The 16562-nt window shown below is 45.5% G+C and overlaps 1 non-coding gene across 1 annotated transcript; it reads left to right on the plus strand.

The window, feature by feature from the left end:
* The first annotated feature begins 8429 nt into the window (after window positions 1-8429).
* LOC114810698 lies at window positions 8430-8566 on the plus strand. Its single transcript, XR_003758393.1, has one exon. It is a non-coding gene; the product is annotated as a small nucleolar RNA SNORA7 (small nucleolar RNA).
* Window positions 8567-16562: the final 7996 nt, after the last annotated feature.

Below are 16562 nucleotides of genomic sequence, written 5' to 3' on the forward strand. Positions count from 1 at the left end.
GCAGGATAGGCAAGAACGAGGCAGAGTGAGAAGGTGAGCGGCAGAGGAGTGGAGCGTGCGGGGTGGGCTGTAGAAGGAAAAAAGGGAGACAAGGTAGGAGGGGGCAAGGCATTGGAGAGCTCTGAAGCAAAGGGTGAGGAGTTTTTGTTTCATGCGAAGGTTGATAGGCAACCACTGGAGATTTTTGAGGAGGGGGGTGACATGCTCAGAGCATTTCTGTAGTAAAATAATCCGGGCAGCAGAGTGAAGTAGAGACTGAAGTGGGGAGAGGCAGGAGGTTGGGAGATCAGAGATCAAGATCAAGATAGATATCAAGATCACACAGCAGCAGAGAGCAGGGGCCTGGGAGTCAGAGGTCATGGTTTCTAATCCCAGCTCTGCCACTTGTCTGCTATGTGGCCTTGGGCAATTCAATTAACTTTTCTGTGCCTTAGTTACCTCATCTGTCAAATGGGGATTAAGACTGTTAGTCCCATTCGGGACAGGGAGTATGCCCAACTCAATTTGCTGGTATACACTCCAGTGCTTAGTACATCGCCTGGCACATAGTAAGAGCTCAACAAAATCCGCTATTATTATTATTAGGTAAGTGGCCGAGGCAAGATTAGAACACAGGTCCTCTGACTCTCAGGCCTGTGCTCTTTCCACCAGCCATGATGCTTCTCGAAGCTTACATTCCAAATCATTCTGTCTTTCCCTCTGTCAAAGTGCAGCCATTTTGGTGCTGAAACAGAACATTAAACTGCAGAATGAGCTTCTGGAGACTGGGTTTTTTCTTCATAGAGCAAACATAAGTAAGCACTCTGACCACTTTAGTGGACAGAAAGATAGAAGCAGTCCAGTTAGAAATGCCTCTCTCTCCCTTGTTATAAGCATGATAATTATGGCACTTGAAAAGTGTTTATTCTGAGCCAAGCACTGTTTTAAGTACTGGAGTAGATACAAGTGAATCAGGTTGGTTACAGTCCCTAATCCCACATGGGACTCACAGTCTAAATAGGAGGGAGAAAAGGCATTGAATCTCCATTTTACAGATAAGGTAACTGAGTCACAGAGAAGTTAAGTGATTTGTCCAAGATCCCATGGCAGACATGTACTAAACGCTTAGTACAGAACTCTGCACACAGTTAAGTGCTCAGTAAATACAATTGAATGAACGTGGCAGAGCCAGGATTAGAATCCAAGTCCTCTGACCCCTAGGCCCAAGCTCTTTCCACTGGGCCATGCTGCTTCTGTCACTACTTGGAGTCAGTCAGTCAGTCAATCCCATTTACTGAGCTCTTACTGTGTGCAGAACACTGTACTATGGGTTTGTGAGAGGACAATATAACATCAGACATTCTCTGCCCACAATGAGCACCCAACGTCTTTCCATCCCCAAAGATTTGGGGATACCCATACGTTCCAAGCTATAATTCAAATGCTGGATCTTCCTGAGTCACATTCCTACATCCTCACGACTGTGAGCTTGTTGTGGGCAGGTAATCTGATGTTATATTGTACTCTCCCCAGTGCTTAGTACAGTGCTTTGCAAAGAGTAAGCTCTTAATAAAGTAAGCACTGCACAGAGTGGATGGAGGACAGGCCTGGAAGTCAGAAGGGCAGGGGTCCTAATCCCAGCTCTGCTACATGTGTGCTGTGTGACCTTGGGCAAGTCACTTCACTTCTCTGGACCTCAGTTACCTCATGTGTAATATGGGGATGAAGACTGTGACCCCTATGTGGGACAGGGACTGTGTTCGACCTGACTAACTTGTATCTACCCCAGCACTTAGAACAGTGCTTGGCACATAATTAATCCTTAACAAATACCATAATTATTATTATTGCTAAGAATAATAATAATAAGTATGATTGAATTAAACAAATCCTTAGAAATGGTACAACTGGTACCTATACATGACCAAGATAGTTGTTGGTTACCCATGGAGAGAAGCTATTTGTCCTAGGCGAGTGAGGTTAAGGGTCTTCTCTCCCAACTTTTATTCAAGGCTTCCAGAAAAGCCTAGATTTAGCCTAGATTCTATTCATTCAATAGTATTTATTGAGCGCTTACTATGTGCAGAGCACTGTACTAAGCGCTTGGGATGAACAAGTCGGCAACAGATAGAGACAGTCCCTGCCGTTTGACGGGCTTACAGTCTAATCGGGGGAGACGGACAGACAAGAACAATGGCACTAAACAGCGTCAAGGGATAGCCAAGAAACAGCATGGCCCAATCAGTCAGTCAGTCAAATTTACTGAGAACTTACTGTGTACTGAGCACTTGGGAGAGTACAATGCAACAATATAAGAGACATTCTCTGCCCACAATGAGCTTACAGTCTAGAGAGAAAGAGAGACATTAATACAAATACATTACAGTATGGACATTAGGCCTGGGAGGTGAGATGAATAAAGGGAGCAAGCCTGGGCGATGCAGAAAGGAGTGAGAGAAGGAGAAAGGAGGGCTTAGTCTAGGAAGGCCTCTTGTTGGAGAAGTGCCTGCAAAAAGGCTTTGAAGGCGGGGAGAGTTATGGTCTTTCGGATTTGAGGAGGGAGGGTGTTTCAGGCCAGAGGCAGGAGGTGGGCGAGTGGTCGGCAACAAGATAGACAAGATAGTGAAAAGAGCACAAGCCCTACAGTCAGAAGACTTGTGTTCTAATCCTGGCTCCACCCATTGTCTACGTGGGACCTTGGGCAAGTCACTTGGCTTCTCTGTGCCTCAGTTACCTCATCTGTAAAGTGGGGGTTAAGACTGTGGGCCCTATGTGGGACAGGGACTGTGTCCAACCTGATCATGTTGTACCTACCCCAGTGTTTTGTACAGTGCCTGGCACATAATAAGCAGTTAACAAATACCACAAAAAGAGGTTGCTGCTTAAAAGAGCAATAGACACTGATTTACTCCAAATACAACATACTTGTTTTTCCTCAGTGCCACTTTCATGAATTTAGGATCTGATTAACCAATTTCCACTCATTTGCATGCCAAGTCTATAGTCCTGATAAAAAACCATTTAAAAAGCACCTTTTCCAAGTCATTTTCTTTCAGTCAGTTTATCAGTGGTATTTATTGAGATGCTACTGACTGCCACACATTGAATTAAGCACTGGAAGTGTACAGCCAAAGCAAGACACACATATTCCCTCCCCTCTGGCAACTCAATCAATCAACCAATCACACCTATTGAGTGCTTACTGTGTGCAGAGCATTTTACTAAGCGCTTGGGAGTGTGCAATAAACAGAGTTGTTAGACACATTCCCTTTCCACAGGGAACGTACAGTCCAGAGAGGAATAGTAGCTTTTAAGTGCTCACTACATGCCAAACACTGTACTAAGCACTATGGTAGTTACAAGGTCATTTTGTGATCCCCACGTGGGGCTCACAGTTTAAGACTAGGTTCTGAATCCCCATTTTGCAGATGAGGTAACAGAGGCTCAGAGAAGTTGAGTGACTTGCCCAAGGTCACACAGCAGACAGGTGGCAGAGGTGGAATTAGACCCAGGTCCTCTAACTCCCAGGTCCATGCTCTTTCCACTAGGCCATGATGCTTCCCTGAATTTACTGTCCAATGAGGGAGACAGAAAAACATAAATGATTTACCAAAAGTGTGCAGAGGAGGGCATAAGAAATGGTAGTTTGAGCCTTCTGTTCCCAGTTTATATCCCCACCACCACAATCCAATCAATAGTATGAACTGTGTGCTTAATCGTGGCTCTGCCACTTGTCAGCTGTGTAACTTTGGGCAAGTCACTTAACTTCTCTGGGCCTCAGTTACCGCATCTGTAAAACGGGATTAAGACTGTGAGCCCTACATGGGACAACCAGATTACCTTGTATCTACCCCAACACTTAGAACAGAGCTTGCAACATAGTAAGCACCTAATAAATACCATTATTATTATTATTAATTACATGCTAGGGAGGGTACACTAGAAATAGAAGCAGAATCTCCACTCACAGGGAGATTACAATCCAACAGGGAGACACTGATTCAAAATAATTTAGTTAAGAAGAGCATATCCTTATATAGGAGAGACTGTAAAAGGATATGTCCAAAAGTAATTATCTAAGCATAAGTGTAGAGATGCAACAGTGCTGAGATAATAATAACAATTATAATATTATTATTGTATTTGTTAAGCACTTACTATATGCCAGGCACTGTACTAAGCACCGAGGTGGTAGTTAATGCTTAATATTCAATGAGCACTTACTGTGTGCAGAGCACTGTACTTAAGCAATTGAGAGACACACTCCCTGCCCACAGTGAACTTGCAGTCTAGAACGGGAGACAGACATTAATAGAAATAAATTACAGATACATACATAAGTGGTTTGGGGCTGGGAGCGAGGATGAATAAAGGGAGCGAGTCAGGGTGATTCAGGAGGGAGTGGAAGAAAAGGCAAAGAGGGCTTAATCAAGGAAGGCCTCTTGGAGGAGATGTGCCTTCAATAAGACTTTGAAGAGAAGGAGAGCAATGGTCTGTTGGATATGAAGAGAGAGGGAGTTCCAGATCCAAGGCAGGAGGTGGGCTAGAGGTCGGCAGAGAGATTGACAAGATCAAGATACAGTGAGTAGATTGACATCAGAGGAGCAAAGAGTGCAGGTTGGGTTGTAGTAGGAGAGCCATTAGGGGAGTTAAGAGGGGGCAAGGAGATTGAGTGATTTAAAGCCGATAGTGAGGCATTTCTGTTTGACGTGGAGGTGGATGAGCAACCACTGGAAGTTCTTGAGGAGAGGGGAAACACGACCTAAATGTTTTTGTAGAAAAATGATCTGGACAGCAGAGCAAAGTATGGACTGGAGTGGGGAGAGACAAGAGGCCGGGCGGTCAGCAAGGAGGCTGATGTAGTAATCTAGGCGGGATAGGATGAGTGATTGTATTATCGTGGTAGTAATTTGGATGGAGAGGAAAGGGCGGATTTCAGCATTATTGTGAAGATGGGACCGGACAGGATCTGGTGACGGGTTGAATATGTGGGTTGAATGAGAGAGAGGAGTCGAGGATAATGCCAAGGTTACAGACTTGTGAGACAGGAAGGATGGTGGTACTGTCTAGCAAGATGGAAAAGTGAGGGGAGGGTTAGGGTTTGGGTGGCAAGATAAGGAGTTCTGTATTGGAGGGGCTGATACATGAGAGAGGAGATGAATTAGAGGGCCTGTGCAGTAGGAAAAGGTGAATGTACTGGAGGGGTGATTCATGAGAAGAGGTGATGCGTGAATGGAAGATTGATTGGAAAGATGTGCAACAGGAAGAGTCGTGCATTATTTGCCTTCTCCTGAAGTGCTCCTGGGCAGTTTACTCACATGAGTTAGGCAAGTCTTCTTTTTATGGCATTTGTTAAGCGCTTACTATGCGCCAGGCACTGTCCTAAGCCCTGCAGTAGATACAAGCTAATCAGGTTGGACACGGTCCCTGGACCACACTGGGGCTCATAGTCTTAATCCTCATTTTACAGCTGAGGGAACTGAGGCACAGAGAAGTGATGTGACTTTCCCAAGGCCACACAACAGACAAGTGGCAGAGTTGGGAATCTAGGTACTTCTGACTCCCAAGCCCATACTCTAATCACTAGGCCTTGCTGCTCCTGTTTGATGTGGAAGTGGATGGGCAAATACTGGAGGTTTTTGAGGAGGCAGGAAATGTGGACTGAGCAGGATTTTTTGTAAAAATGATCTGTGTATCAGAGTGAAGTTCGAAGTGGAGACAGGGGAGACTGGAGTTGGGGAGGTCAGTGAGGAGGCTGATGCAGGTAAGATATGGTAAGGGCTTGGATCATCGTAGAAGTAGTTTGGATGGAGAGGAAAGGGCAGACTGCAGGGATATTGTGAAGATAGAACTGATAGGTTTTGGGATAAGATTATGTGGGTTGAATGAGAGAGGAGTTAAGGATAATTCCAAGGATACAGGTTTGTGAAAATGGAAGGATGGTGGTATTGTCTACAGCAAAGTTAAAGTCTGGGAGACGACACAGTTTGGGTGGGAAAAAGAGGAGTCATTCAAACCCCACAGTCAATGTCAATCAGTGGTATTTATTGAGTGCTTACTGTGTGAGGGTCACTGTACTAAGCACTTGGAAAAGTACAAAAAACAGAGTTGGTAGATGCACTACCAGCCCATGAAGAGCTAATAGTCTCCTGGGGGAGACAGATGTGAAAATGGATACTTCAGAGGGAAAATAGTAGGAGATAATCATATATATTATTATTAGTAGTAACAATAATAATAATGGTATTTGTTAGTTATTTACTATGTAAAGCCCAGGAAGTGAAATGACTTGCCCAAGATCACACAGCAGCAGAGAGCACGGGCCTGGGAGTCAGAAGGTAATGGGCTCTAATTCTGGCTCCACCACTTGTCCGCTGTGAACTTGTCCGCTTGGACGAGTCACTTAACTTCTCTGGGCCTTAGTTCCCACATTTGCAAAACGGGGATTCAATCCCTCTTCTCCCTTCTACTTAGACTGTGAGCACCATGTGGGACCCGGTTATCTTGTGTTTACCCCAGCTCTTAAAACAGTTGGAACATAAGCGCTTAATAAATTCCACAATTACTACTAGATAGCTAAGTTCATACTGACTCGGAGGGGAGGGAGGATAGGTGAATTAATGAGCTGAGTCTGGGAAGGCCTCTTGGAGGAGATGGGATGTTAGGACGGTCTTGTAAGTAGAGGGAGTGGTGGACTGTCGGCTATGAAGGAGGAGGGGGTTCCAGGCACAAGAAAGAATGTGGGTGAGGGGTTGGCAGGAGGAGAGGGAGATCGAGAGTCAAATGAACGTTTACCATGTGCAGAGCACTGTACTAAGCGCTCGGGAGAGGACAATACAACAGAGACAGCAGACACATTTCCTGCCTATAATGAGCTTACAGGGTAGAAGGGTACAGAGTGGGGGTTGGTGTTAGAGAAGCAGGGTGTTGGGTTGTAATAGGATATCAGTGGGGTGAGGTAGGAAGGAGAAAACTGATTGAGTATCTTAAAGCCAGTGGTAAAGAGTTTCTCTTTGCTAAGGAGGTGGATGGGCAACCTTTGGAGATTCTTGGGGAGTGGGGACATTTGGCCTGAACATTTTCTCAGAAAAATGATCCAGGCAGAAGTGAAGTATATGAATCAATCAATAGCGTACTTCCTATGTGAAGAACAATAAGCGCTTGGGAAAGTACAATACAACAGAATTAGGAGAGACGTTCCCTGTCTGTAAATGAGCTTAAAGTCTAGAGGGGAAAACAGACATGAATATGAGTAAATGAGTATTTGATAATATATCATTTAAAGATATGAACAGAAGTACCTTGGGGTTGGGGGTGAGGCGAATATCAAATGTCCAAAGGGAGAGCTTGCTGGGGAAAAGTGGGCTTAGTCAGGGAAGGCCTCTTGGAGGAGATGGGAAGTGAGTCAAATGAACTGGAAAGGGGAGAGACAGGATGCAGGGAGCTGAATGAGGAGGTCGATGCAGGAAATGATGAGTGCTTGCGTCAGCATGATAGCAGTTTGGCTGGAGAAGAAAAGGTGGAGTCTAGAAAGGTTGTGAAGGTAGAAGCAGTGGATTTTGTGACAGACGGAATGTGTGAGTGAATGAGAGAGGAGTTGAGGATAGTGCTGCAGGGAATGAGCTTGTGAGACAGGGAGGTTAGTGTGCTGTCTACAGTGAGAGGAAAGTCATGAAGCGGACAGGGTTTGGGTGGGGAAGAAGAAGAGGAATCAAGCCAGCCCCTTGAACCCGCCACCCTCAGAATCACCTTCCCTTCCCCCACAGCAGAGCTTCTCTGACTGCTCTCACTCTGTTCAGTCTCTATCCTCATTTAGAAGATGTCCAGAAAATATTCCCAACTTCTCTTATCTTCCCCCCAAAAGGACAACTTCCCTTCCAGGTCCTTTCTCCTCTGCCAACCCATTCATTCATTAATTCCATCCAGGGTGGAGAGAGAAAGATAATCATCAGAGAATGTGTCTACCCATTCTACTCTCTCAAGCTCTTAGTACAGTGCTCTTCACCCAGTAAGTGCTCAATAAATACAATTGGTCATCATCATCAATAGTATTTATTGAGTTCTTACTGCGTGCAAAGTACATTATAAACAAATTCCCTGCCCATAGTGAGGTTACAGTCTAGAGCAGGAGACAGACATTATTAAATTACAGATATGGACATAAGTGCATTGGGGCTGGGAGGTGGGAAGGAATGAAGGGAGCAATTCAGGGTGATGCAGAAGGGAGAGGGAGAGGAGGAAAGGAGGGCTTAGTCAGAGAAGGCCTCTTAGGGGAGATTGGCCTTCAATTAGGCTGTTAATGGGGAGAGAGTAATTGTCTGTCAGATATGAGGAGGGAGGGCATTCCAGGCCAGAGGTAGGATGAGGACAAAAGATTGGCGGTGAGATAGTCAAGACTGTGGCACAGTGAATAGGTTGGCATTAGATTAGCATTACGTTAGCATCCCATTCCCCTCTCAGGATGGAACCTGGAGAGTTTCCAGGATTCTATCAGTCTTGGCTACAAAGGGAGAGTCAAGCAGAGGCCTATCCATTCCATTCCTAGCTTGACCAGTGGCTAGTGAGTGGAAGGCAATCTGCTACAAGTCAAAACTCACCTGTGCTGGGCAGCAGTGGCATGGGAGAGAGTCAAAGGCAGAGACTCAAGTTACTGCGCAGAAGGCAGTGGTTAACCACTTCTGTATCTTTACCATGAAAACTCTGTGGATTCACTACCAGAATGATTGCAGGTGGAGGTGGGGCATTCTGGGAGAGCTGTGTTCCATGTGGACATTATGGGTCGGAGACAATTTGACAGCATAAAACAGCCCCCAGTTAGACTATAAACCTGTCAATGGGCAGGGATTGTCTCTATCTGTTGCCAAATTGTACATTCCAAGCGCTTAGTACAGTGCTCTGAACATTCATTCATTCAATAGTATTTATTGAGTGCTTACTATGTGCAGAGCACTGTACTAAGCGCTTGGAATGTACAAATCGGCAACAGATACAGTCCCTGCCCTTTGACGGGCTTACAGTCTAATCGGGGGAGACAGACAAGAACAATGGCAATAAATAGAGCAACGGGGAAGAACATCTCCTTAAAACAATAGCAAATAAATAGAATCAGGGTGATGTACATCTCATTAGACAAAATAAATAGGGTGATGAAGATATATACAGTTGAGCGGATGAGTACAGTGCACATAGTAAGCGCACAATAAATACCACTGAATGAAGTCAAGCATCCCATTCCCATTGGAGTGTCCAGAAACTCCATCTATGGCCATGTAAAGTGCTCCGCTTTAGACCGTAAACTCACTGTGGGCAAGGAATATTTCTACTACCTCTATTATACTGTACTCTTTCAAATGCTTAGTACAGTGCTCTGTACCCAGTAAGCACGCGGTAAATACCACTGATGATGATGATCAATCAATTTTATTTATTGAGTGCTTAGTGGGTGCAGGGCACTTGAGAGTGTGCAATATAACAAAGCTGAAAGACACTTTGATAATCATAATTCTCCTCTCCCCACACCACCCACTACCATTCTTTTTCACCATCCACAGCAGTCTCAAAGTACAGAAAAAGCTACTTCTCCAATGCCTCTGCAATCAAAGCCTACAAAATATCTTAGAACATGGGTAAGATGACTTTGCACTATCCTTCAAGAAAACACTCCAGAGAGGATGTGGTCTGCCGGGGATTTGGCCATGTGTTCCTGGAACATTCCATCGAAGAACTGAAATCATCCTTATTATCATCCTGGCCAAAACAAAGACTCATCTTTTCCTTCTCGCTGGACAAAGAGATTTCCTTTCCCTAGAAAACTCAGGTTGCTTTAAGGCAGCACTGAAAAACTAACTCAAGGAAACTGAAACAATGAGCAGTTGAGCCAATTGCCCAAGGTCACCCAGCAGGTAGGTGATGGAGCTGGGATTAAAACCCAAGTTTCCTGTCTCCCAAGCCCCCTGCTCTTTCCACTAGGCCACTATGTTTTTATTCAACAGCATTTATGATTATTTATTTTGATTACTCCAGTTGTAAATATTTTTATCAATCAATCATATTTATTGAGCACTTACTGTGTGCAGAGCACACAGACCTTGGGAGAGGGAAGGCAACAGAGTTGATAGATACATTCCCTGCCTACAAAGAGCTTACACTCTCAATAGGGAGGCAGACATTAATATTAATAAACCATTAATAACATATTTATTTATATTAATGTCTGTCTCCCCCTCTGGACTGTAAGCTCATTTGGGGCAGAGAATGTGTCTGCTTTTTGTTATGTTATACTCTCCCAAGAGCTTAGTACAGTGCTACGCACACAGTAAGTGCTCAAAAAATACAATTGGCTGATGATTGACTAATATAATTTCTAGATACATATGCCAGCTTCTCCCACGATTGTAAAGCTCCTTGAGGGCAGAGATCATGTCAAACATCTCTACTGTCCTCTTGTGAGTTCTTAGTAAAGTGTTTAGCACACAGTTAGTGCATGATAAATGCTACTGATTGACTGAACAAGTTTCCAGTGGGCCCTGGCATCACTTCTTGGAGTAATAATAACTGTGGTATTTGTTAAGCACTTACTACGTGCCAGGCACTGTACTAAGCACTGAGGTGGATACGAGCAAATCGAGTTGGACTCACTCCCTATCCCATGTGAGGCTCACAGTCTTAATCCCCATTTTCCAGATGAGGTAACTGGGGCCCAAAGAAGTGAAGTGACTTCCCCAAAGGCACAGAACAGACAAGTGGAAGAGCTGGGATTAGAACCCATGACCTTCTGACTACTGTGCTGTATCCTCTACACCATGCTGCTTCCCTACTGTACGTCCCTTCTGTTCAATACAGTGCAGTGCATCCAAAGGGAAACTCCATAAATACTATTGCTAACTCCCGGCAAATCCAGGTGAAAAGAAAACAGAATGAAGAGAAAGAAGCAGAAATCTCTGGATGGGCAAAGGAATTAATCATCACATGCTCCCAAGCATTCAGTACAGTGCTCTGCAGACAGTAAGCGCTCAATAAATTTGATCGATGGATTGATTCCCCTTGATCTGGGGAAACTCACCGGATTTCCTCGTGGCTTCGGCCTTTCAGGAGCCAATGGGAGTCACATTGCTGACCCCTCCTGTCCCCCCGTCCCTCCACAGCCCAGAGTCCTGCTCATTTTAACAACCAGTAGCCCCTGCTCTAAAAGTGTTGCCACCGGGCTACCCCGGAAGATAAAAAGCAATCAGAGGCGCTCTAATCTATCCTCCTGCATTTTTTAATTAGCGTGGAGGACCAATCAGCTTGTTGATGGGAGATGCCAGAGCCTGATTGATGTCACCTGTAACCCATCAGACTAATTGAAGCAGGCTGTCACACCGAGGAAGGAGGAGGGGGTCGCCTTGAAGACCATGACAGAAACGAAGTGATTTCAGGAAATAAGAATACCATTTTCAGAAAGAGGCATCCAGTGTCCTTAATGCAAAGCAGAGAGTCTGGGGACCATAGAAGGTCTCGCCAAACTTCAAATGGTGAACTATTTGCCTTCAGCTAAGACCCCTAAATAAAAAGCATGCTGGAGATGCACAAAATACAAAATATTCTGTGTTTCGCCCCAACCCTTCCGGGCTTGCCCGGACACAGGCTCCCATTGTGACGCTAGAAACGGAATCCAGCTGCCGATCTTCCGGAAGGGTAAATGCTATTTCTGTTCAGCCGGGCCCAGTTGGGAAGGCCCAGAGGGGAGGGGGCCTCAGCCCGCACTGGGGTCCATAGGACTCTCTGCCCTAACTTTGGGGTGTTTGGGGTTGTGGGGGGGAAATCTCGGAGACTCAGGGAGACAAAAAGCTGAGCCCAACCCCGGTGCAGTTTCCGGTTTCAGCTGCCCTTGTTATCACCTGGGGAAATTCAGCCTCCATCTTGGGTAGACAAATCTTCCCGGCAGCCTCTGGAAAGGAGAGGAGAGGAAACTTTGGAAAGAGAGAGAAGACAGCAGAGCAAAGCAGTAATAATAATAATGTTGGCATTTGTTAAGCGCTTACTATGTGCAGAGCACTGTTCTAAGCGCTGGGGTAGATACAGGGTAATCCGGTTGTCCCATGTGAGGCTCACAGTCTTAAGCCCCATTTTACAGATGAGGTGACTGAGGCACAGAGAAGTTAAGTGACTTGCCCACAGTCACACAGCTGACAAGTGACACAGCTGGGATTCAAACCCATGACCTCTGACTCCCAAGCCCGTGCTCTTTCCACTGAGCTGCAGGCTGCTTTGTGTCCTGTGCAGGCCTGGCCCTTGGTCTTTCCCAGCATCTCCCAGATTCTCAGCTCTCTGCCCTCTGTCAACGCACTCTTGCCGGGGTGCATGAGAACAACTGGGAATTAGTCAGTCAATGATATTCACTGAGCACTCACCGCATGTGGAATGGTACTAAGCACTTGGGAGAGTAATCTCCACCACAGATAGACACGTTCCCTGCCCACAACGGGGAATACTACTGCTACTCCATGACTTGTCTGCTGCGTGACCTTAGACAAGTCACTTCACTTCTCTGGGCCTCAATAACCACATCTGTCAAATGGAGATTGAGATTGTGAGCCCTACGTGGGACAGGGACTGTGACCAACTCAATTTGCTTGTATCCACCCCAGTGCTTAGTACAGTGCCTGGCACATAGTAAGAACTTGACAAATACCATAATCATTATAATAAGTAATAATATTAATTATGGTATTTAAGCACTTACTATGTCCAGGCACTCTATTAAGAGCTGGAGTAGGTACAAGATATTCAGTTTGGACACAGTCCCTGTCCCAACCAGGGTTCACATTCTAAGTATAATTATGGTATTTGTTAACCGCTTACTATGTGCCAGGCACTGTTCTAAAGCACTGGGGTGGATACAACCAAATCAGGTTGGACAGAGTCCCTGTCCCACGTGGGGTTCACTATCTCAATCCCCATTCACAGATAAGGTAACTGAGGCAAAGAGAAGTGAAGTGACTTGCCCAAGGTCACACAACAGACAAGTGGAGGAGCCAGAATTAGAGCTCCCAGACCCGAAGCTCTATCCACTGGGGCACGGAGAAGTAAAGTGGATCGTCCAGGGTCACACAGCAGGAAAATGGCAGAGCCACTGGAACTTTATCTGACCCCAAAGTGGGTGTTCTGCTGTCATCTTGTGAGAAGGACCTTGGCCCAGTGGACAGAGCATGGGGCCGGGAGTCGGAAGGACCTGGATTGTAATCCCGACTCTGCCATTTGTCCACTCGGTGATCTTGGGCAAGTCACTTCACTTCCTGAGCCCGTTACCTCTAGACTGTAAACTCATTTTGGGCAGGGAAAGTATCCATTACATTGTTATACCATATTCTCCCAAGCGTTTAGTACAATACTCTGTACGCAGTAAGTGCTCAATAAATATGGTTGACTGAATGACTGACTCATCTGTAAAATGGAGATTAAGACTGTGAGCCCCACGTGAAACATGGACTGTATTCATCCTGAATACCTTTATCTAACCCGTGCTTAGAACAGTGCCTGGCACATAGTTAGCACTTAACAAATAACATTTAAAAAAACTTCATACTGGGCATTTAGGAAAACATTCAAAAGATATAAAAGATGTGATCCCTGATCTCGATGAACCGAAAAAGGGAAATTGTTCATTACATTCAGGAACCTGTCAGCTCATCTGTTTCACTGCACTCGCCCAAATGCCTAGGTCAGTGCTCTGCACATAGTAAGTGGTCAGTAAATACCACTGATTGATTGATAAATTGATTAAATTGATTAATATTCCAGTTTAGACTGGCACAAAGTTATAATGGAGGCAAGGAAATTAATACAGACATGAGTGCAGATGTGGTTGATGAGTTGGATGCATGACTGGGAAGGAGGAGGAGTCAATCAGGAACCACATCCTGGAAGAGGTGACATTTTAGGAAGGTTCTGAAGGTGGTAAGGGAATGTGGTCTTCTGAAGCTGGGAGGGGGGGACTTCCAGCCAGGAGACAAGGCAGGAGCAATAAGTGGGATATAGAAGCAGCATGACATAGTGGATTGCGCACGGACCTGGAACTCAGAAGGTCATAGATTCTCATCCTAGCACCGACTCTTGTATGCTGCATGACCTTGGGCAAGTCACTTCACTTCTCTGGACCTCGGTTATCTCATCTGAAAAATGGGGATTAAGAGTGTGAGCCCCATGCAGGCCAGAGACTTTGTCCAATCCAACCTGATTTGCTTGCATCCACCCCAGTGATAATAATAATAATAATAATGTTGGTATTTGTTAAGCGCTTACTATGTGCAGAGCACTGTTCTAAGCGCTGGGGTAGACACAGGGGAATCAGGTTGTCCCACGTGGGGCTCACAGTCTTAATCCCCATTTTACAGATGAGGTAACTGAGGCCCAGAGAAGTTAAGTGACTTGCCCACAGTCACACAGCTGACAAGTGGCAGAGCCGGGATTTGAACCCATGACCTCTGACTCCAAAGCCCGTGCTCTTTCCACTGAGCCACGCTGCAGTGCTTAGTACAGTGCCTGGCACATAGTAAGTGCTTAACAAATACTACTATTATTATTATTATCCAAGAGAGTCAGGAGTGAGGGACTTTGTAAATTTCATCTAGTGACAATTTGGCCATGTTCCTAGTCCCATCTCAATCAATCCCATTTCTTGAGCTCTTACTGTGTTCTGAGCACTGTACAAGTGTTGGGGAGGGTACAGTACAACAGAGTTGGTAGATAAATTCCCTGCCTGCAAGGAGATTGACAGTCTGGTCTTGTTCCTGGCCCCAGTTCAATCAATCAATCAAGCAAGCGAGCAAGCAACGAGATTTATCCAGTGCTTTTGTGACTATGTTGAGAGCGCCATACTAGGCTCTTAGGAGAGTATAGTATAACAGAATTGGTACACGTGTTCCCTACCCGCAAGGAGCTTACAGTCCGTGCAAACGACGTCCAAGAATTGGCCCATCCTCACCAGCCAGGAGGGTCACTTGGTCTTCTTCAGTCTTACTGCTGACAGGGCTTTGAAGAGCAGAAAGGACATGGGGAGCCAAAGTCTCCAGAAGTGTGGCATCCCGGTGGAACCCTGGGAGTCCGTTAACGAAGAAGGCACCAGCATGGCTCACTGAAGTCAAGAAAAGAGATGCCCTTCCTGAGCAGAAACTTCATCAGGATCTTGAGACAAGGAGATACAAACAGTACCACATAATCCTGAATGATCTCTGTGAGGACACAGTGTGGCTGGGACTATGATTAAGCGATCAGTGCTATTTATTGAGCCTTTGCAGTGCAAAGAGCCCTGTACTAAGTCCTTGGGAAAGTACAACATAACAGAGTTGCTGAACACAATTCCTGCTCTCATGAAGCTTTATAATAATAGTGTTGGTATTTGTTAAGCGCTTACTATATGCAGAGCACTGTTCTAAGCACTGGGGTAGATACAGGGTAATCAGGTTGTCCCACATGAGGCTCACAGTCTTCATCCCCATTTCACAGATGAAGGAACTGAGGCACCGAGAAGTTAAGTGACTTGCCCACAGTCACACAGCTGACAAGTGGCAGAGCCGGGATTCGAACCCATGACCTCTGACTCCCAAGCCCGGGCTCTTTCCACTGAGCCACGCTGCTTCTCTAAGCTTCCAATGTAGTGGAGGAGAAAGACATTGAAAGAAATTAGAAACAGGAGAAGCAACAGAGTCTAAGGATAGGTGCGGAAGTGCTGTGGGGTTGGATCGGAGTATCGCACATCAAATAATATCAAAGTGAACAGGGTTGGAGAATCAAATATCAAATAACATCAGAGCAGTTAGGTGACACAAGGGGAGGGAGAATACGGTAAAGAGATGTGAGGTCAGTCAAGGAAGGCTTCCTGGAGGAGATATGATCTTAGCGACACACGCACACACATAGATGAATTTCACCGTTGGACACTTTTTCAAGAATGAAGTATGTGCGTGTTAATAATAATAATGTTGGCATTTGTTAAGCGCTTACTATGTGCCGAGCACTGTTCTAAGCACTGGGGTAGACGCAGGGGAATCAGGTTGTCCCACGTGGGGCTCACAGTCTTCATCCCCATTTTACAGATGAGGTCACTGAGGCACCGAGAAGGTAAGTGATTTGCCCAAAGTCACACAGCTGACAAGTGGCAGAGCCGGGGTTTGAACCCATGACCTCTGACTCCAAAGCCCGTGCTCTTTCCAGTGAGCCACGCTGCTTCCCTTGGTTTGTGGGGAGGAGAGGGAGGGAGAGAGAGAGAGAGAGAAGCAAACAAAGCAATAAACCCATGTAATTTAGAATTAATCCCAAAAACCTATAATCTAAGGGGCAAAAATACGTATAAAGTAAGTTCCTTGGAGGCTTTAGTCAAGACTGACATTCTGACCCAACAATAGAGCCAACACCAGGACAACTCTACCTCTTGCTAAGAGGACCATCATTTGTGTGAGAAAGCCAAAACCCAGCTTTGAAATACTTGTTCGGCGAGTATTTGAGCAAAAGTCTGAGAAATAAGTGAAATGTTGCACGACGACAATCTCTCCAGGGAAATTTCCCTCTCTTGGATCCTTCCCAGACCTGGATGTTGGTGGGAT

This window comes from Ornithorhynchus anatinus, chromosome 3 (genome assembly GCF_004115215.2).
Source record: "Ornithorhynchus anatinus isolate Pmale09 chromosome 3, mOrnAna1.pri.v4, whole genome shotgun sequence".
In the NCBI taxonomy this organism is placed as follows: domain Eukaryota; kingdom Metazoa; phylum Chordata; class Mammalia; order Monotremata; family Ornithorhynchidae; genus Ornithorhynchus; species Ornithorhynchus anatinus.